The sequence below is a fragment of the Pinus tabuliformis genome, chromosome 5_1 (assembly GCF_031772625.1).
Source record: "Pinus tabuliformis cultivar Carrire ecotype Pingquan chromosome 5_1, CPIR1, whole genome shotgun sequence".
Taxonomy (NCBI): domain Eukaryota; kingdom Viridiplantae; phylum Streptophyta; class Pinopsida; order Pinales; family Pinaceae; genus Pinus; species Pinus tabuliformis.
Window position 1 is genome coordinate 894,850,500 of NC_142305.1, and position 24,081 is coordinate 894,874,580.

At 37.4% G+C, this 24,081-nt stretch overlaps 1 pseudogene; it reads left to right on the plus strand.

The window, feature by feature from the left end:
• Positions 1 to 23,309: 23,309 nt before the first annotated feature.
• Positions 23,310 to 23,633, plus strand: LOC149167684 (small ubiquitin-related modifier 1 pseudogene; annotated as a pseudogene).
• Positions 23,634 to 24,081: the final 448 nt, after the last annotated feature.

Here is a 24,081-nt window from a genome sequence, read left to right on the forward strand (position 1 = left end):
ATTGACCAAAAATTGAAATCTCTATAACCAAAAAAAACATTATCTAGTAAATCATCCCAATTTATGAGATGTCTTACCATAACCCTGAAAATCTCTTCAAAAACTCCCTTCTAGCTCTTCTAACAACATCAAGCAATGAATTCAGGATACTGTAATTCACAACCTACATAACACCCATGAAAATATGTAACTTTTTTTTTCTTCCAAAACTATCCACGATGACTATATATCAGATATTGATCAAAATATACCGGGAAGAAACCCCACTCTTCACGAGCCCGAGAAAGTTTGTTAATCTCTCATACTAGCAATTGTCACATACCACACTCCTTCAGTTAACACACTTGTCGCCTTATATTGGGCCTCAAATCATGAGATTAAGGTTGATGCATCCACAATTATGTATATATAGGATTCCATTTTGTCTAGTATGTAAACTTCTTGAGAGTTAATAAAGTTTATTAATGAGATTAAGATAGATGGTGTTCTCAAATCTTGAGATTAAAGTTGATGCATTCACAATCATGTGCATATGACATTCTATGACATTCTATCTCCTCTAGTATGTAAATTTCGTGAGAGTTAACGGATTTTATTAATGAGAATGAGATAGATGGTGTTAATCTTAAAATAAGACATTAAATTTTTGTCCAATCAAGTGTTTACAAATTATTATTTTTTAATTTAATAAAAAATATTTTAATTATTTATAAAGTTTAATATTAGGTTTTGCATAAGTCAAAGTTAAATTAATAATAATTAAACTGCAAATCTATTGCTAGAGTCTTGCTTGGAGAAAGACTAACAAGATTCAAAAGTATCATCTTGACTTTAAGCAATCTTCAACTAAACTTGTTTTTATTTCTTATTTTTTTAATCAAACAACCTCTAACTATAATTTTTTCAAATCTGTTAACAAAATTAATTTTAATCATCTATCAAAATTGAATTTAAATTAAACAATTCAATATTACAATTTTTCCAAATCTATTAACACAATTAATTTTAATCATCTATCAAAATTGAATTTAAATTAAACAATTCAATATTACAATCCAACTTAAACAATTCAACACTACAACCCTATATAAAAAACCTTAAACTACATTTAAATATTACAAATTTTAATAACCAAAATTCAAAAATATAAATATAATAATTATAAAATTACAACCCGCTAATATATTGAATATGAAAATTAATAGTCAATTGTTTGGTTGATTTTAGGCTTCTGTGATCCATAACAAGTTTATTGAGAGGGGTTTCGGCGAAAATCACATCATCATTACGTGTTTGGAACCAACAAGGGTGGTTCATCGTCAGGACAAGTTGAAGAACTTGATCAAGGCTGCATGTTAAATAGAGAGAGCAGATTATCCAATGACTATATTTGACTTGGAAATGGGAAACGACTATATTTCACTGGACAGGACCAAGGGATAGGGACATGGAGAAATCAGTTTATAAATTTATAAGTTAGTTATATATTTTACCATATTTGAATAAAAATAAATTATTGTGTTTAACTACTAAATATATAGATAAATAAAAACTTATAATATTAATATTATAGAGAATAATAAAAGTATAATTAATTTAGTTAGTTAAAAAATGCAAAAATTTCTCCAATAGATTCAAGTCTTTGAAGAATTATTGAGAAAGAATCTAATTGTTACTTATTAGTTAGTTAATAATTAAATTTATTTAATTTAAAGGCGTAAATATTAATACTATAATATTAATAGTATATGAAATAATAAAAATTAATAAAAGTTTAATTAGTTAAAAATTTGATTATGCAACAATTTCTTCTAATAACTTGAAGATTTATTAAGAAGGAATATAGTAGTAACTAATTAGTTAATTAATCCATAATTAACTTTATTTAATTATAAGTAACGGGATAAATTAGTTCCCCTCTTTGTAGGGCCTTCATCCATGATTAGGTAAAAAGAATTTTATCCATTTATACATTATGTTAATTAAAAAGATTTTTATTACTAATTCAAACAAAACCATCCTGTTCTTATTTATTTTTAATCTAGAAGAGAACTAGAGAAATTAAAATTGAATAAAAATCAAATAAGAAAGAAAACAAACGACCCAGGAGACGAGAGGGAAAGCAGAGAAGATCACACTGAAATGCTAAAGCTTGATCTTCTCTTGAAATCAATGTTAAAATGGCCTTAGCGAAAAGCATAGGTGTTTTTCTCATTTTTGTTTTATTTTTATTTTTTTATTTTAATACTAATTTGTTATTTTTTATTTTATTATTAATTTTTTATTTTTTATTTTATTATTATGTTTTGTTTTTTTGTTTTTAATTATTATTATTTTTTTAATATTAATATTAATTTTGTTATTTATTATTTATTATTTTATTATTATATTTTTAAGTTAAAATTATATTTATCGATTAAAAATATATACATTATACTTTTGGTTTACTTTAGTTTACTAATAAAAAACTAGATTCCCAGCAAAAATATAAACTTTTAAATATCTAAATTTTAAAAGCAAAATGGAAGTCAAAAATTGAGAAGGTTCTCATCTATGACTAATGTTAGATATGAGGCTAAGAAGAGTCTGAAGGCTCCACCTCAATGGGTTCTTTTCCATGTTGAGGGGAGTTGCCCAAGTCTAGTGGGAGGCTGAGATGGTCCTCATTTCACTTCCTTCATTTGCTCAAGGTCTTCATATAAAGTTGGAGTTCATCCAACGTTAAAAGAATTTCCTTCTTAGCCTCGTTATGATCCAAGAGTACTTGAGGCAACAATGCCTTCATGTGCCAATAAAGATCTATTATATGCATATATTGATTGTTTCTGCCTCTCATATGACCCTTGTTGAGTATCCATGAGGCTACTTCAACCAGGATGTCCATGTCTAACAAGCATCTACGCTTACATGTGATATCAAGCTTAAGTTGAATATTCTATTGTGTGTGCTCATGATAGTACTGAGTTGAGGACTTCACTCGCTGACAAGCATGAGCTCCTCCTCTATGCTCATAATACATTTCCCCACTATGGAAAATTATCATTGTCTTGGTATAGAGACTATTTTACTTCCAAAAATTTGTTCACTACTAAGAACAATCAAGGTCGAGTCTAAGACTATAAAGGATAGACCCCAAAACAGGTATGAGGAGAAAAAAAGCTTGTAAGGACACCACCAATGTCCATTGCAACAAATATGGAAAGTTAAGAAGCGGGAATAAATATTGGAGAGAAATGACTGGAAGTCCTTCCTATGCAGAGGGTATACAAAAAATAGTAAGGAAAAACTAACACTTTGTGGATAGCTCCCATAATAAACTCTAGGATAATAGTTATATTTAGCCTCAACGAGGATGGAAGGTAAATATTCATACCTATTAATGAATGTGGGGCCATCATTGCCACTTGTCAGGATGAAGTGGTTTAAACTTGCAAGTTATGACAACATATTAAACCATTTGACCAAATATACAAATCATAACAATCTAGCATGGGCGGATAGGAAAAGGTATTTCTTGTAAATGGCTCTAGAAAACAAAGGTTGAATAACGTCATAACCAAGATCTCTAATTTGATTACATTCATCACTGTAGAAATTAGGCTATAGATTTACAACTTCTCATGAAATTTTAATCAAAATCAAAAGACACAAACCTACTCTACTACTATGCGAACATTAATTCACAATTTAGAACAAAAATCTCATATATGCAAGAAGAAATAACATACATGCAACAAGTATTTTTATCTGGGGAAAGAAATTTGCTAAAAACCCCAATGTCTACTTGCATTAATCAAATGAATAGAGAGGCATTACAATTGCTTTTCTCAACTGAGCTCACCTTGCAAATGCACAACCTCTCTCTCTACTCACTAAAGGCCTCTGACCCAGATTAGTCATTTTTTTCCTCGGCTTGAGCTCCAATTTCCTTGTGATGTTCCTTGAGGAATTAGCCCCTATTATTTAAGAAATTCCTCTAATTGAATTGCGTAATTCCTTAGGTTGATCATTTGACTGCATGCAACACATGTACACTCAAGACTAGTCTACAACTGATTTTACACTACCTTGGAATCTCCACCTCTCTTCATGCACTAGCTATTTTGGGCTGATTGTTAGAAAATTATATCTTACGGAGCAATGGAACACATAAAATATTGCAGAAATATAAACACAGAAAACACATAAAACAAGAGAGACACAGATATACATGGTTCACCTAGTTTGAGCAACGTCCATGGAGAAACAACCAGTCCTTCCTTTTATATTATCCAGCAAACTGAAGAGATACAACCTACAGCAGATCCGCTGTAACACCCTCTTCACTCTCAATCTCCTCTCTCTTTCTCACTCAGAATACAGATCTACATAGACGCAATACAATTCCCTCATATATAGTGAGGGGTTGCCTTCTAGGGCAAAAAATCCTAAATTAAACATAACTTCTACCGTCAGATCTTCGCCTAATGAACGACCCAGATTGACTAGAAATTACTATACTTTTACAAGGAAATTTTACATCTATTCTTAGCTTCGGGGGCGCTGCCCCTGAAACCTCTCGCTAGGGGGGGGGGGCTCCCCAAAGGTCGCAGCCCCCCCCCCCCCCCCCTTGGACCCCCCTGCAATGAATATTTTATAGGCGGCGTTGCCGCCCCATTTCGAACTGGGGTCCAATGTGGCGATACCTTTGAATACAGAAGATAATCATGCTCCACACCCAACAATCTCATACTTGGAGACTAATTATAGCAACTCCACCGTTGCTTCATTTGCTGGACAATGACTCCTCTTTGGACCTGGCTGTTTCTCATTTTCTTCATCATACTTGAAGACCAATTGAAACTAAGCATATGCTTAGTTTCTCCTTGGTTACAACTTTTGTTAGCATATCTGCAGGATTCTGGCTAGTGTGTATCTTTTCCAACTTCAACTCTCCATCTTCCAACACTGATCGTATGAAATGGTACTTGAGCTGTATGTGTTTATTCCTAGAATGAAATGCTGAGTTCTTTGCAAGATGAATGGCACTTTGGCTATCACTGTATAACATGCCCATATCATGCTCCTTACCCAATTCACCCATAAACCTTTGTAACCAAATCATTTCTTTACTAGCCTCTGTACCAGCAACATACTCTGCTTCTATTGTTGAAAGTGCAACAACACTTTGGATTTTTGAAACCCAATTGACAGCTGTTCTACCTACAGTAAATACATATCCTGTAGTGCTCCTCCTGTTATCTCTGTCACCTGCCATATCTGCATCAACATATCCCTGTAGAGAAATGCTTGATTTGTGGTACCTTTCAAATATCTGAGAATCCATTTCGTTGTCATTCAATGTTCCTTTTCTGGATTATTCATGTACCTGCTTACAACTCCCACTGCATGTGCAATATTAGGCCTTGTGCAGACCATTGCATACATTAAGCTTCCAATTGCTAATGCATATGGAACTTTAGACATATAATCCATGTCTTCTTGGGTCTTTGGGCACATTTCCTTACTAAGTTTAAAATGGCTAGCAAAAGGTGTACTGACTGGTTTTGCATTGTGCATATTAAATCTTTTTAACACCTTTTGTATGTACTCATTATGAGACAATGTTAATTTGTGATTTTTCTGTCTCTAGTTATTCTCATACCAAGGATTTGTTTTGCAGCTCCCAAATCCTTCATTGCAAATGAATTTGCCAATTTTCTTTTAAGCACATTTATTTCCTGCATGTTAGACCCTGCAGCAAGCATGTCATCCACATACAATAACAATATAATATAGCTGCCATCATTTTGCTTTTTCAGATAAACACAATGATCAGAGTAACATCTAGTATAACCTTGTTTAGACATAAACTTGTCAAATTGTAGATACCACTGCCTTGGAGCCTGTTTTAATCCATACAAGCTCTTCTTAAACTTGCACACTAGTTTCTCCTTCCCTTTTACCTCATATCCTTGTGGCTGCTGCATATATATCTCTTCCTCCAAATCCCCATGGAGAAAGGCTATCTTTGCATCTAATTGCTCAAGATGAAAATCTTACTGCTACTAGACTTAGAATAGTTCTGATTGAAGTCATTTTAACAATAGGAGAAAATATTTCATCAAAATCAATACCATTCTTCTGTGCAAACCCCTTCACCACAAGTCTAGCTTTGTACCTCTGTTTTCCTCCATCTTCTTCCTTCATCCTGTAAACCCATTTATTCTGCAATGTAGTTTTACCTGCAGGCAACCTGACTAAGTTCCACGTCTGGTTATGCATTAAGGAATCCATCTCTTCTTCCATGGCTAGCTCCCACTTCTTCCTGCTTTCAACCTGCATTGCTTCTTCATAACATTCGGGTTCACCAGAATCAGTCAACAATAAATAATATAATGAAGGAGAGTATCGTTCAGGGGGTCTACTTATCCTGGTAGATCTTCTAACACCACTTTTAGGTGTTTGGGGTGCCTGTTGCTGTTATGGTGGTTGCTATTGTTGTGGTTGTTGATTATTATTATTTTCAGGCACCTTTACTTTTTCAGCAATCTCATCGAGAACTGTGTATTCCTTGTTTTCTTTTTCTTGTTTCTTTTCCTACAACTGATTCTTATACAAGACCTTTTCATTGAATATTACATCTCTGCTCCTAATGATTTTGTGATTTTCATAATCATATAAGCGATAACCAAAATCATTAACACCATATCCAATAAAGGTACATTTCTTTGATTTTTCCTCAAGCTTTGTTCTATTTTCTTTATTAATATGGACAAAGGCCTCACAACCAAAAGGCTTTAAAAATGAGTAGTTTATCTTTTTACCTATCCATGCTTCCTCTGGAACACCACCATCCAAGGAACTTGAAGGCCCTCTATTTATTAGATAAATAGCAGTATCTACAGCATCTGCCCAAAATTGTAAAGGCAATCCTGCATGCAATCTCATGCACTTTGCACGCTCCATGATTGTTCTGTTCATCCTTTCTGACACACCATTTTCTTGTGGTGTTCTTGGAACTGTCTTCTCTTTGCGAATTCCATGCTCTGAACAATACCTATCAAACTCGTTGCTGCAATATTCACCTCCATTGTCTGATCTGAGACACTTCAATTTCTTTCCTGTCTCAATCTCAACCAAAGCTTTCCATTTCTTGAAAGTATCAAATACATCAGATTTATTCTTAATATAAAAAATCCAAGTTTTCCTAGTTGCATCATCAATAAAAGTAACATAATAACGAGAGCCACCAAGAGATGATACCTGAGCAGGTCCCCATACATCTGTATGCACACGCTCTATTTTTTCGCTCTTCTTTTCTTTCCCAACTCTGAGAAATCTGACTCTCTTCTGTTTTCCATAAATGCAATTCTCACAGAAGTCCAAATCAACATTCTTCAAACCCGGCAACAAATTCCTTGAGTGAAGGATCTTCTCATGTGTCCGAGCTTATGATGCCATAATATTGCATCTGCTCCTTTGGACGTTAAAGCATTAACAAAGTAAGAAATACCATTGCATAAATACAATGTACCAACCTTTTCACCTTTTGCTATTACCAGGGCTCCTTTGGTGACCTTCCAAGCTTTATCTATGAAAGTTGTCACACAACCTTCACTGCCTAGCTGCCCTGTTGAAATCAGATTTTTCTTCAGATCTGAAACATGTCTTACCTCCTTTAGTAGCCATTGGTTTCCATTCTGTTGTTTTACAAGAACCTTACCCATTCCAACAATTTTATAGGGTTTATCATCACCCAAACGGGCTTGTCCAAAATCTCCTTGAACTAGTCATGAAAATATTTCTTATCAGATGTGGCATGGAATGAGGCCCCTGAATCTATCACCCAAGAATCAGTAATAGTTTCTAAAGAAAGAATCAAAGCATCTTGTAACACCTCACCTGTCACATTTGCTTCATGATTGTTTTCTTGCTGTGCATCTCCTTCTTTTCCCTTCCGAGATCTATAGTCCTTCTTTAGGTATCCTTTCTTTCCACATTTCCAGCAGACTATCCCTGATCTGGAATTGGATCTATCTTTCCTTGATTTACTGCGATATCCTGAGCTCTTTCCTCTTTCCATTTTTCTTCCCCTAGACTCTGCACTCAAAGCATTACCCGATGTCTCACCAGAGCTTTTCCGTCGCATTTCCTCGCTAAGGATAACACTAACAACATCATCAAACTTTAAAGTACTAGATCCAGAAACAAAGTTACTAATGGCCATTACTAAACCATTCCAACTTTCTGGCAATGAGCACAAGAATAGCAGAGCTCTAACTTCATCATCAAAGTTTACCCCTACAAAACTTAACTGACTTGTAACAGTATTAAAATAATTTAAATGGTCTGCAACAGATCCACCTTCCGACATCTTCATATTAAATAACCGTTTCATAAGAAATACCTTGTTTGAGGCCGAGGGTTTTTCATATAGTTTCGCCAACGCCTTAATCAAACCCTCTGTCGTTGTTTCCTTCGAAATGTTGAAGGTGACCGATGCTGCGAGGCACAACCGTACTGTTCCGAGTGCCTTTCTATCGAGAAGGTTCCATTCTTCATCTGTCATACCCGTCGGCATCTTTGTTTTTCCGCCCAATGGTAGGTATAGATCTTTCTGATATAGATAATCTTCCATCTGTGTCTTCCACAACGAGAAGTTTTGGCCATTAAATTTCTCGACCCTAAACTTACCATCTTTTTCCCTTGCTCCCACTCGAATGAGGAACCCTTATTTCCTGCGAGTTTATCAACCAAATAGACCTTCGGCTCTGATACCAGTTGTTATAAAATTATATCTTGTGGAGCAATGGAACACATAAAATATTGCAGAAATATAAACACAAAAAACACATAAAACAAGAGAGACACAGATATACGTGGTTCACCCAATTTGGGCTACGTCCACGGAGAAACAACCAGTCCTTCCTTTTATATTATCCAGCAAATTGAAGAGATACAACCTACAGAAGATTCGTTGTAACACCCTCTTCGCTCTCAATCTCCTATCTCTTTCTCACTCAGAATACAAATCTACATAGACGCAATACAATACCCTCATATATAGTGAGGGGTTGCCTTCTAGGGCAAAAAACCCTAAATTAAACATAACTTCTACCATTAGATCTCCGCCTAATGAACGGCCTAGATTGACTAGAAATTACTATACTTTTGGCCCGGGGGGGGACTCCCCAAAGGTCGCAGCCCCCCCTGTAGCGAATATTTTATAGGCGGCGTTGCCGCCCCATTTCGAATTGGGGTCCAATGTGGTGATACCTTTGGATACAGAAGATAATCAGGCTCCACACCCAACAGTAATTGGTTAGGTAACTGGATGATCACTAAGTTTGACTGAAGTCTCGTTGCTTAACTGACCTTCCACTAGTTCTGCCAAATGTTGAAACGAGTTTAACTGAAAACAACCTGAGATAATTGACATTGATTGATATAAATTAGCAATCACACATGCATAACTTAAATCTAACTCCTCCAACTCAAATTTACTAAGTAAATTGGGTGACACAAGATATGTCACACAAGACTTCATCCAAGTTTTTCGCTGATGTGGAGATTCGATTTTTCTCAATTTAATCAAGGAAAAATCAAATTGAGAATTTCTTGCTGCATTTTTCAACACTCCCTCTCAGCAAGAAAGGGATTATCAACCACCCCTATCTCGCACCTATGGAACTCGAACTTCCCTCTTGATAAAGCCTTTTTCAAAATGTCAGCATCTTGTTCCTCTGTTGGAATGTAAGCAACAACATTATCCGTCTCTGCACACAGTCTTGTAAATGGTGATACCAAATATCTATATGCTTGGATTGATCATGAAAAATAGGATTTTTAGAGAGCTTGATGCAACTCTGATTATCATAGTTGGATCCATCATCTGACCAAACAATCCAACAAGTATGTTTATCATCCAAATTGCCTCACATGTTTCTTGACTGGCAACCATATATAATTCTTCTGCCAAGCTGAGTGCCATAGATATTGCTTCTTGTTGTACCAAGAAACCACTATGGACCCAACACTGAAAATTCAACCTGATGTACATTTTCGGTCTGATGGACTCCCTGCCCAATTTGCATATGTGAAGCCACATACCTTCACTCCCTTTATCCGTATGTACCATATTCCAAATTGGTTAGTGCCTCTGAGGTACTATATAATTTGCTTAGCTACCCTCCAAAATAATTTGGTTGGCCTAACCATAGCTTGGCTCAGCTGGTTGACTGCATAACACATGCATGGTCGTGTGTTCACAAGATACATTAGTGAACCCACCAACTGTTGGTAAATAGTAGCATCCACTTCATCTCCTAAAGTGGCATCATCCTTCCTCTAGTTGGTTGCTATAGGTGTCTCCATGGGTTTGTGACTATCCATGGAGAAGCTCTGAAGTATCTCATTGGCATACTTTCCCTGTGAGACAAACAGTTCACCATCATCTTTCCATACTTCCAATCTGATGAAGTAGTGCATGAGACCCATGTACTTCATTTCAAACTCTCTTGTAAGGTCCTCCTTGCAATATCTGATCAGCTGCTCATCACTAGTTAAAATCAAGTCATCAACATATAAGACAATAATAAAAAAATTATCTTCTACCAAGATATGATAGAGGTTTGCATCTGCTTCACTTTTAGTGAAGCCAAAACTGATAGCTATCGAACATGGTGTACCAAGATATGATAGAGGTTTGCATCTGCTTCACTTTTAGTGAAGCCAAAACTAGTGAGATAGCTATTGAACCTGGTGTACCAAGCATGAGGTGATTGATTGAGATTGTACAACGCTATCTTGAGTCTGCACACATGAGACTTCTAATCAAAAGTCTCGAAGCCTTATGGTTGCTCAATATACACCTCCTCCTCAATAACTCCATTGAGGAATGTTGTTTTTACATCCATTTGGTGGATCTTCCACCCCATCTATGTAGCCAAAGCAAGAATTGATCTAATGGATGAGTACCTTGCTATAGGAGCAAAGGTATCCTCATAGTCAATCCCCTCAACTTGAGAGTACCCCTTGGCCACAAATTTGGCCTTGCACTTTTTTATGCTTCCGTGTGCTGCATGATTTACTTTAAAGATCCATCTTGAACCCATAGTTGATTTGTTTGCTGGTCTTGGGATGATCCAAGTGGATATTGGTGGCCATAAGCCTATTCCACCTATAACTCCTGTCAGTTTCATCTATTTATTTGATTATAGTAGCATTTACTATTTTTAGCATTTTTTCGGGTCCTGAACTTCCAGAGTTGTTTTGACCCCCTAAACGGGGTTTTTCTGAGGTCCATAGTGCTTGCTGCAAATATTGTAGTACTCAGAGAGATCTTTCCAACAAGGTATCGTACGCGCCAAACAGAGATCATATGACCAAGTTATGACCCTAGGAAGTTGGTTGCCTAACTAACCCCAATGAGGCCCACAAACTCTTGGTGTTTCATCTCATGGGGTTACGGTTTGGTTGTTTAGGGTTTTCCCTTGTTGTTCAATAATAAAAGGCCCTTGAGCCTCATTTTAACACAGTTCGGAGGCATGTAGCCGCCACATCTCTTCTTAGAGATAAGCTACCATCGCTCGAGCTAGTTTATTTCCATTATGTATGTAAGCATATTTCAGTTCTTGGATATTAATGAAATGAAGTTTTATTTCTGTTGCGTCTCTGTGTTTATGTGTATATCTGTATTTTGTTGCATTCCTGCATAAGTCTGGATCAGTGGTATCAGAGCGGTCTGATCTTTCTTTGTTTTTCATTGCATGTCCCCAACGAGGTTAGGGTATAAGGAGTTAGGGCTTGAAATGGTTGAACCTTTGCATGACTAGCCTTGCAAACGCTGACGACATCCCATAGTGGAAGAAAATAAAGACAAGGGGGCAGGAGATCCTTTCAAAATATTTCTTGAGGAAGCCCTTGAGTGGCAGAGGAATGTGATGATGGATAACTTTGCCCAGATCCTGCGACAACTACCCATAGGTGGCATATTTATCCAACAACCACTTTGGAGGCACCACTCCTTTTAAGGCACAAGTTAACTTTGATATTCCAATATTTGAAGGCTAGATAGATGCAAACACCATTGATAAATAGTTAAATTTCTTGGAAGGATACTTTTTCGGTTCATGACTTTTCCAATAAGAAAATATTACTTTTGCACTCCTCAAAGTCACCCCACATGTCAAGTACTAGTGGGAAAACCACTGTGAACAAAAGGACAAGAGGGAATCCTCAATATTTTCAGTCGCACCCACTTGGAATTATTTTTGAGACGCCATCAAGGAACAATATTACCATGTAGGAAGCTATGAATAAAAATACATAAAGTGGACCACACTGCATTAGGGAAGGGACCAAGATGTGTCAGAGTTCAGAAATATTTCCCATACACTTCGCACGAAGCTCAGTATCAAGGATTCTTAGCGAAATTTGGTAGTCAAGTACCGCGGCTGTATACAAAAGTACATCGAGGATGAGATGGAGTTCCTGAACATCTCCTCACTTGGCGCTGCCTATCGATATGCTATCAAGTTTGAACATAAATTTAAATAGAAGAAGCGAGACTTTGGATTTGTGAATTTGAAGCAAGGGAAAGGTGCCACCAAACACAGAACAAAGGACAAAGCCAAGGTGGGGTGACCCAAGACAAACCATTAAAACCGTAAGCAGATAAAAACACCATGAAGACAAGGAAGGACACAAGGAAATGGTGTGAGTTCCACAAGAGCCCCACTCACAACGCAAGTGAATGTCGAGCCAAGTAGTCACTAGTGGCCGAGCTGAAGGCTTCTGAATCAGATGCATGTTATGACTCTGAGTCAAAAATCGAAAAGGGGAATGACAAAGGGAAGATTATTATTGATGTAGTGCCTAGTGCGACCATTACCACCACCAAGATCCAAAAGGTTGAGCCCGAAGATGCAGAGGAGGGGGAACAACTCTTCCACTCACAGATGTGGGTGAATGGTTCTCCGTTGCAGTTCATTATCTACAGTGGGAGCCAAAAGAACCTCATTTCAGCAGAGGCCATGAAGCGGTTGGTCCTACCAACCACACCACACCCGTAACCGTACACCATCGAGTAGCTTCACTAAGGACGAGGTCTTCGTGTCAGCCAATAGTGTTGCCTTCCCTGCGACATCAAGCCCTTCACAAATGAGGTATTGTGTGATGTTGCTCCTCTTGAAGTTTTTGATGTATTATTAGGCTGACCATACTTCTAGAAGCATCATACTGTGTATGAGTCTAGGTCTCGTACTGTCATTATTTCTTTGGGAAATAAGTTATATATGATACTAGAGATAGCACCGCCTACCTCCATCTCTTTGATATTTGTGAAGAAATGTAGTAAGATCATTTCCCAGACTGAGAAATTTGTCTTCCTTATGATTTGTCCTTAGGGAAAGAAGAATATTGTGGCCACATCCACAACCTCTAGACAGGGCTCCTCTGCACGACAGAAACAAATGGACAAGGTCGTGGAAGAGTACAGGGACATCTTCACCTCACCCACAAGGGTACCCCTACATTGTCAGTTCAAGCACTCCATCAATTTGACCCCAGGCGCGCTGCTACCCAACAGATCGATCTATCGACACTCTATTATGGAGAATGAAGAAATTAAGAGGCAGATTCAGGATCTATTGTAGAAATGGCACATCAGGCCAAGTTCATCACCCTGTGGAAGCTTGATCGTATTGGTATAGAAGAAGGATGGCACCTGGAGACTCTGTATTAACTATCGGGAGCTAAATAAGATCACTCTTTGGAATGGGCATCCAATCCCATGGATTGATGACCTTCTGGACCAGCTCAAGGGGGGAAAATATTTTAGCAAGATTGACTTAAATTCTAAGTACCACCAGGTACTAATTGAACCCTTCGATGTATGGAAGATTTCCTTCAAATCCGAGGGCCTCTTCGAATGGCTGATCATGCCTTTCGGGTTGACGAATTCCCCCACAACCTTCATGTGACTGATGGACAACATCTTACGACCATTTACCAACTCGTTTGTGGTAGTGTACTTGGATTACATCCTGATCTTCAGTCGGAGTTGGGAAGAGCACATACACCATATCCGACAGGTCCTCCAAACCCTGTGACAACACAAATTGTGTGCCAATGTGGAGAAATGCACTTTTTGTATGACCCAGGTTCAATATCTCGGGTACATCATTAATGAGCAGGGTGTGCATGTGGAACCAACCAAGATACAAGTTATTCGATATTCGCTAGCCCTAACCACTCTAACAGAGCTATGTAGCTTTCTGGGTCGTGCAAATTTCTATCATAGGTTCGTGTTGGGATTCTCTCATATCACTTGGCCTTTGATTCAAGTCACGAAGGGAGGAGCGATAGAAAAGTTATTTTGGTATAAATCCCAACAACAAGCGTTTTTCGAGTTGAAGCATCGCCTCTGCTCTACACTAGTGCTCACATACCAGACCTACAACAACCATTTGAAATTGAGATAGATGGCTCTAACTATGCAATTTGTGCAGTTCTTACCCAATAGGGGAATCCGATGGCATATCACATTGAGAAACTTTTAGATACAATCTGAATTCCACTTATGAAAAAGAGATGTATTCTATTTTGCAGGCCTACCAAAAATGGAAGCATTACATTATGGGGAATGAAATTGTCATCCAAACAGATCACCGACCCCTGCAGTTCATAGATACACAAGGGAAGTTGTAGAACGATCGACATCATAAATGGTCCACATATATGCAATAGTTTTGTTTGAACATAGAGTAAAAAAAGGGAAACACCAATAATGTTGCAAACTATCTCAACCGACCACCGGTCAAGGCACTGACCATTGTGCTCAAATCTTGTGGACATGAAACTTCGGGGTGGCCGCATCTTTACAAGAGAAATATAGAATTCAGAAACACCTACCAGAATCTCATGGAAGGCAAGGAAGTTCCAAATTTTCACCTCCAAGGTGCATTGTTATTCCACACGGAACACTTATGCGTTCCTACAAGCAAGCATGCCAAGATGATTTGGGAAGCACATTATAGTCGGGTTGCTGGACATTTCGGGGTAGAGAAAATAGTGGTAGTGCTGTAGAAGTATTTTTATTGGTTGAATCTTCGATAGGATGTTGAGAAGTAAATCAAATCCTTCATTGTCTGCGCCATTTCCAAACCAATAATTAAGAAGCAAGACTTATGTACTCCTCTTTCTACTCCTAGTCGGCCTTGGGAATCCATCTCCATGGATTACATGTCGAACATTCCTTCTAGTAAGCATGGAAATGACTGCATGTTCGTGGTCGTTGACAAATTCTCTAAGATGGCCATTCTGGTGGCCTGCAAGAAGATTATCACAGCAGAAGCCACTACTACTAAGCTCTTCTTTGAGCGAGTGTGGCTACATTTTGGGATCCCACAGTTCATTATCTCAAATCGGGTTAGAAAATTCCTGAGTAATTTTTTTTCAAACCTTTGGTCGATGTTGGATACCAAGCTCACTAATTCCACGACCTTCCACCCCCAAATTGATGGCCAAATAGAGGTCGTCAAAAGGATGATCGTGCACATTTTGTACATGTACAACTCAAAGCATCCACACACATTGGATGAAAGCCTCTACTATGTCTAGCACAACTACAATAGAGCTCTCCATAGCTCCACTGGACACAACCCTTTTTAGATGGGTTTGGGATTCTTGCCACTATGTCCCATTGATGTGGCCATAACATTTGTAGCTACTCAAGCATATTTGGCTCATGTCCAGTCTTCGACAGGATGTTGGGAAGTACATCAAATCTTGCATTGCCTGCGTCATTGCCAAACCAACAATCAAGAAGCAAGTCTTATATACTCCTATGCCTACTCCTAGTCGGCCTTGGGAATCTATATCCATGGATTACATGTTGGGCCTTCCTTCTACTAAGCATGGTAATGATTGTGTGTTCATGGTTGTTGGTAATGATGGTGTGTTCACAGTATAATCCACTGCCAATCTCTTCTTTGAACGAGTGTGGGTACATTTTGGGATCCCACAGTCCATTATCTCATATCGGGACAGAAAATTCCTTAGTATATTTTGGTCAAGCCTTTGGTCGATGTTGGATACCAAGCTCACTAAGTCCATGACCTTCCACCCACAAATTAATGGCCCAATAGAGGTCGTCAACAGGATGATCGTGCACATTTTGTGCATGTACAACTCTAAGCATCCATGCACATGGGATGAAAGCCTTTCCTATGTCCAGTACAACCACAATAGAGCTCTCCATATCTCCACTAGCCACAACCCTTTTCATATGGGGTTGGGATTCCTACCACTATGTTCCATTGATGTGGCCATAAAATTTTTAGCTATTCAATTAGATTTAGCTCATGTCCAGTCTTCGACAGGATGTTGGGAAGTACATCAAATCCTACACTACCTGTGCCATTTCCAAACCAACAATCAAGAAACAAGTCCTATGTACCCCTCTGCCTACTCCTAGTCAGCCCTGGGAATCCATCTCCATGGATTACATGTTGGGCCTTCCTTCTACTAAGCATGGAAATGACTGCATGTTCATGGTCATTGATAAATTCTCTAAGATGGCCATTTTGGTGGCCTACAAGAAGAGTATCATAGTAGAAGTCAATACTAAGCTCTTATTTGAACAAGTGTGGGTACATTTTAGGATCCCATAGTCCATTATCTCAAATCGGGACAACAAATTCCTAAGTAAATTTTGTTCAAGCCTTTCTTTGATGCTGGATGCCAAGCTCACTAAGTCCATGACCTTCCACCCCCAAATTCATGGCCAAGCAGAGGTTGTCAACAAGATGATCACCCATATTTTGTGCATGTACAACTCAAAGAACCCATGTACATGGGATGAAATCCTCTCCTATGTTCAACATGACTACATTGGAGCTCCATAGCTCCACTAGCCACAACCCTTTTTAGGTGGGGTTGGGATTCCTACCACTATGTCCCATTGATGTGATCATAACATTTGTAACTACTCAAACAGATTGAGCTCATGTCCAGTCCGAAGTTGACAGGGCTAGCAACTTCATTGAGCGCATTCAACACATCCACTAGCAGGTCCATGGCATATTGGATAGAGCCAATGCTAAGTACAAGTAGCATCATGATCAACATCAAGTGCCACACAAGTTCCAGGTGGGTGACAAAGTTTGGTTACTTTTACAAAATGAGAACCTAATTGGGCCCCGCTGCAAGCTTTGCCAGCTTTGATATGGGTCGTACACCATCACCAAGGCTTTAGGGGACAATTCCTTCGAGCTCAACATTCCACTATTCTTTTTTATGCACCCAATATTCAATGTGGACCGGTTGTGACCATACTTTCCTTCATTGTTGGACACATCCGACATTGCAGAGTAGCTGGCACCAACAAATCTCAACCCAAGTTGCATTGATCAGGCCACAAATGATAGGATCATGTACACACAGATCAAGCACACTCGCTAGCAAAGGATCCAACTATATTGAGTTGTCAAAGCAGACCAACTCCTTAACCAGGGCAAGTGGTTCACTAGGGACCAGGTTCAACACAAATTTCATCACCTCATGGAGGCTCTGCATGCAATGGGGACCATTGCTTCCTAAGAGGGGAGGAATGGTCCAGGTGGATATTGTTGGCCACCCACCTATTCCACCTAGACATCCAGTCGGTTTCTTATGTTTCCTTGATTGTTGGCAATATTGTCATTGATGTCAAGTGAGTAGCAAGCAAAGGAGCATCACAAGGAGCAACAAGGGATGCAGGAGAAGCAATAGGCAAGGAGCAACAACAAGAATGAATGGTTGTGATCAATGCTAAATAAGCAGAGGAAGACATATGTTGTTATAGCTACAAATCAACAAATAAAGGAGCAACAAGCACAAAGAACAAGCAACAAAGGAGCATCAACAATACAAGGAGCAATAGCAAGGCAAGGAGCAACAACAATACAAGGACCAACAAGCAGCAAAAGAAGGAAAAGGAGCAGAAGAAGGAGGAGGAGTTGTGATACATTAATTTTTTTTGATAATGTTGTAGAGATTGCTATATTGAAGAATGTATGATGTGAAAATGTTGAGTAAGCTTAATAATTATGATGCAAAGGCAATACTCCAAGGCAAAGGAAAAAAATGTTGCAAATATTGTTGTGATGCATTAATGAAAAATATTGTTATTTGATGTTGACATTAGTTTAATGAATTTAATCATTACATGTGGCCGAAATTAATATTGGATGGATTATTCATTTTTTTCTCTAAATATTCAAGATATGAAGAGTTTGGAAACGAATGAAGTGGAAGGCAAAGAGTCAAACCTATTCACTTCATATTCCTATGTGGGATACAAATAAACAAAAAACTATCTTTATAAAATATGTGAATTTGGAAGGTAGAAAGTAAGTTAGAGAATGGATGAATGTGTGGGATCTGATTGAACTATTATGCATTAGTTACCTGGCACTTATGAAGCTAATGTGAAGCAGATTTGAAGGGAAGAAGATGTAGAAATGAAGATGGAGATATGAAAAGTTTATGACCAGGTAAACCAATACATTGTTATTTCGTGTTTGCATAAGGGGATGGTAGTCTCCTTTCAAGTTGAAGCTTGATAAATATCCAGTTGGAGCTGGTTGAGGTAGGAGCCTCTTGTGGGTTGTAGCTTAAAAAAATAATATGGGAGTTGGAGCTTCATTGCATGTTGCAGCTTGCAGAAAATTGAGGTAGCAACCTCCCATAGGTTGGGGCCTATAGAAAATCAGATGTAATAAGGAGTAGGAGCTTTTCTTTGCATCACAACAATAATAAAACCATGGTTTTCTCCCTTTATGGGTTTCCACATATATCTGGTGTCATGTTGTGTTGTTATTATGTGTTTATGTGATGGTTTGGTTTTCTTATTACTTGCTATTCACATATTCAATATGTTGGTCATTATTTTCTAAGCTACTCATGTAATGTTTCAATTAATGAGTTTGAAGAAAAGAATATTATTGTTCATGTGTATTCTAAACTGATTCAACCCCCCCCGCCCCTGCAGGTTAGTCAAGTGTTCATTAATTAGTATCAGAGCCAAGTGCCTTCAATGTAAGTCTAACAAATCGAAGGTAGATCTGGTTGAGTCATGGACTATCAAAGTGTACCTGTGTTGAGTGCATCAAACTTTCATGAGTGGAGAGATAAGGTTAAAACCGAATTGATAGCTTATGGACCTGGTGTATGGAAGCTTGTATGTGAAGGTTACTGTAAAGACTCTCCCTCTGTGCAAGAAAAACAATGGAATGCTAAGGAAAAATGTGTTATATATAAAAATCTTCATAATAAGGATCTTGATACAATAATAGACCTAAATTCTGCAAAAGAAATTTGGGAAAGATTGGAGCTCATGCATGAAGGAGAGATTAGTAGCAACAGTGCAGAAAATGAAAAGAGAAAGAGCAGGAAGAAAAAGGCTTGCCAAAAGGAAAATGTTCAATTAAATGATACCTATTATGCACCTAATTCTTGTGAAGGAAAGATAGCTAAATAACAAACCAAACTTGATATAGCCTTGGCTGAAACATGAAATATTGAAGAATGGGAGAAAAGACTATAAAAAACTGTTGTAAATATGTGATGAAAGAGAACATGAGTACAAGGAGGAAATTGTCAGCCTGAGGACACAACTTGAAGAATAAAGGAGACTAGAAGAGGTGATGTATAGTAAATTCAAGGAGAGAGACCTACAATGTAAAAGATTAGATTATGAGGTTGATTCATCTAGAAGAGAGTTAGATGAAAAGAACAAGTTCTGTAAGCAGCTAGGAGAGGAGATAACATTCATGAAGGACTCAGAAGAAAAGAGAAATAGCTCAAAGGAATCCATAGAGGATAATGAAGCAGCCCTGAAAAGACCACTAGAGGAAGGTACAAGCAGAGTAAATAACAAAGAGGCAAACAAAACCAAGCAGCAACAACAAGAGCCAAAGAGTGAGTCGCAGAAAATGATTTTTGCAAAAAGGTCATTTCCTCCTAGAGATGAGTTGAACAAATTCAGAAGATCTCAAAGGAGATTCTTTTTTCCTGGAAAATATATCAAGTGTTTTTCTTGCCATGGACTTGGACATGTAGCAGCAAAATGTAAGAGAAAGAAAGTCAAGACTAATCAACATAACTTACAACAAGCAAGAAGATATCCTCAAACAAACAATCAAAGGAGAACATCAGCCACCAGGTACATAAACTCTTTCTATGGTTACTGTTATCTATGCAATGAATTTGGACATAGAGCTATTGAATGCAAAAAGGATGTAAAGAGAAATATAAATGCCTCAAGAAAACACACATCATTTGTTCCTTTTCTCGGCCATATAAGGTGCTATCTATGTAGAAATCCTGGACACAAAGCCAAAGACTGCAAGATGCACTATACCCTAAAAAGGCCCAACCATAAGGTGGACACTGAGACAAAAGGAAATGCAGAAAATCGAAAACAAATAATTAAAGTGTGGAAGTGGAAGAAAAGAGAGCAGTGTTTAACTTCAATGAAAAATTGAATTCAACCTAGTTTCAGGAGGAGTTTCTCATGAAAGAAAAGAAGAATATTATTATTTTTAGTGTTATAAGATCAATAGTATTGAAAAGTGAAACATCTCAGGGGGAGAGAAGCGCTCAATAGTATCTTGAGAATAAATTATGTAATTCAGAGTGTCTTCAATCATATGAACATCAGATTCAAAAGAGTAAAATGAAAACTATAATGAACATGAACTCTAGATCCAAAAAGAAACAGATCAGAACCATTGGCACAATATAACTCAACAAAAAAGTTAAAATGTTCCCAAAATAAAAGGACAAAGACACTCTTATGTCACTCTTCAAAATCCTTTCCTTGTGAATGAGCTTGGACCCCAACGCCTTCCCCATGATCGTAGAAGATAAAATTGTCATTTCTACTCCAAGATATGCACTTGTCTACAGGGATTACTCTTATCAAGAGCTGGACTACTTTATGGAGCAAGAGGATTTTGTTGAAATCCATACAAAGTGGCAATTTAAGTCCTTTCCGTGCAAATAAATTTTGGGCATAGGAAAACTCACAGACACTATATATGGCCATTTACAAATGAAAGCACATTGACATGGGGATCGTGAAGTAAACAAATATATATATACACACACATACACAGAGGGAACAATGAAATCAACGTTGTTCAGATATGATATTACCAATCACATGGGGAGTGGCATATTGAAACCATGACACCGTGACAAATGAAAAGATATATTTCACATTCGAAATCGAAATTATTGGACAACTGAAATCGAAAAAAAAACTCATAGCATGACCTCAGTCATTCAATGAAAATTTCACAACATAGGGTAACAATGATATTGGAGCATTTCCACCGAGAAGAAGAGAAGGTGATTGTTTTCATTAACCACTTTAAAAGGGGTTGATATTGTATTGGTAGCATCGTTTTGAGAACATTGATTCTAATAGTAATACTACACGGAAACATTGAGCTAAAATTGCAAGCAACATTCTACAAGAAGCATTCTAAGCATTAACGCAACATTCCAAGTGTAACAAAGAATTCATGCATATTATAACAAAGCGTTATATAAGGAGCGTTGATGGAGCACCCAACATTGTAATAGCTCCAAACCATTAAATAGATTGAATTAGAAATTAAAAGTGATTTCATGCTAAGTTAAATCGTGATAGTTTGGTTGGCCTTCTACACATTTAGTCCAAAATAGAACTTACGTGTTGTGATAATAGTGTGTATGGGCACTTTCTAATGTTGAAAGCAAGCCTTATTTGAAAACCTTGGCTATTCAATTTGGAACCCAAAGCTTGAGAGTTTCATGAACAATTTTTTTCGTTAAGGATAAGTGCATTTGAATGGATTATATGGGAAGCTCTCACATAAAGATGAATAAATGAAAGCTTATTCCATTAGTGGAAGGAGAGATAATGAGCAATGAGAGAGATAATGTGTGGGATAAACCATTATCTTGTTGGGGATGAGGTTCCTTGAGGAAAGAGGCTAAATTTCTCTTGTTTTGAAGTATTGTGCTTGCTTGAGAACAACGTTACTATTATTACAAAACATCATTAATGTTATATTTTTGAGCAAGTTATGATGTTTATCATTATTTATTAGTGTTGGTGTAACATTACAATGGGATGTCCCCTTAAGATCAAAAGCAGTGTTGATATATTACCGCAGTGTTGATATATTACCATTATGGAGATAGGTGGATATATATGATTGGTATTATTTTGCTTGGTATTACAGATGGATATATATATTATTGGTTCCAGCTAGTAGAATTCTTACAATGCAACCAAATTGGAGCAACATTAATATTGACCAATACATGGTACAACGTGGATGAATTCATGATTATAGTGGTGTTACCAGTATTATGATGGCATTGATAATTTGGGGCAGTGTTGAACATGCTCATTTCCATGAATAGCAGATCATACCATTGGCTTTAACGCTTCTCTTAAACTGAGCATAAAACAGGCCATCCCAAAACCCCTGACCATAACCACACTGGTTAAGTGACTCTCTCGACGTCTTGTTTTGTAAACAAGATATTTACCCAAATTCATTGAAGATGCATTATATTAATGACATGCAAAGACAGAGAAATGATAGGGATTGGTGCAGAGGTCTATGATTCAGAGGATATTTAATTGTGTAATGGGCATGTGACAAAGTCGATAGAGAAGCACTCAATGATATGATGGCATTGATATATATTTGGACAATAAATTATTGATGCATTGTGGAATAGAATATGTTAATGCACCGATCTTGTTGGCATTGGTAGCATTCAATTATTGGCAAATTCAACATATTCAGAACAGCTACATAGCCAGTGCCACCTAGAGAGCCAATGCATTATTTCCCAGCGACATGCCTGATATTATTCTTAACAGATAGGTTTTTTTGTCTCAGTTACATATTTGCATAATATGACATTCTCAGAAATTGGATACCTCGTCATACACTGCAGGGACCATATGGTGGTAGTGGATGTTACATTATATATATTAGTGTTATTATTATTTTCTAGCACCTCGCACAACTTTTGGGACAACTTCTGGTAGTGTTGCATGATTTCCAGCTATGAGGCAACATTATATTATGATTGACAACATTATACTAAGGTATCCATTATAATTGAAGGCCAGGGGAATCCGTTACACATAGATGGTGGCATTATATATCATAGGTAAATGGACATACGAACTTGAATCCCAACCACCGGTTTTAGTGACTCTGAGTGAATTTCAATCCTTTTCTACAAAAATTTCGATAGCAGAAGAATCAACCATGTCTGGCGTTGACAATGGCGGAAACCCAGGTGGTGGTGCGGTGAGCGTGGAGGAAGAGAAGAAGCCCATGGACCAGGGTGCCTGCATTAATCTCAAGTTCAAGGGCCAGGATGGAAATGAAGTATTCTGCAAGATCAAACGTAGTACTCAACTGAGGAAGTTAATGAATGTTTACTGTGATAGGCAATCCGTTGATTTTATCTCCATAGTTTTTCTATTTGATGGGAGGAATTTACGAGGGGATCAAACCCCTAAAGAACTTGAAATGGAATATGGGGATGAGATTGATGCCATGATTCATCAAATGGGAGGAAGGCGTTAAAGTGTACTGCAAACTGGATGACAGCCTCTTGTCACTTGAAAGATGGTTTGAATTTGGAAATATGTTAGAACTTTTTTGAACTTAGTTTTGACATGTAATATTAATTTTCATAGGCTTAATTAATGTGCTCGGAGATAATATATAGATGTATTTGTATGAAAAACCTTGTAGTTTGTTGGTCCTCTAGCAGTAATATGATTCCTTGGCACAACTATAATGTCAATTATCTCTGTGATTCATATCTCCTTGACACTACAGTAACAATAATACAAGCTATAACGGTAATGAAAGTAATTGATCTATAGCTAATAATAATCTGATAGAGATCTGAAATACCTTTTCTTCCGGGATACATTCAACAAAAATATGAATTCTCATCTACAATGTGAGTTACTTTGATCCAAGAGACTGTTGCACAATTATCCAAAGCTTATCCTTGATGGCTAAA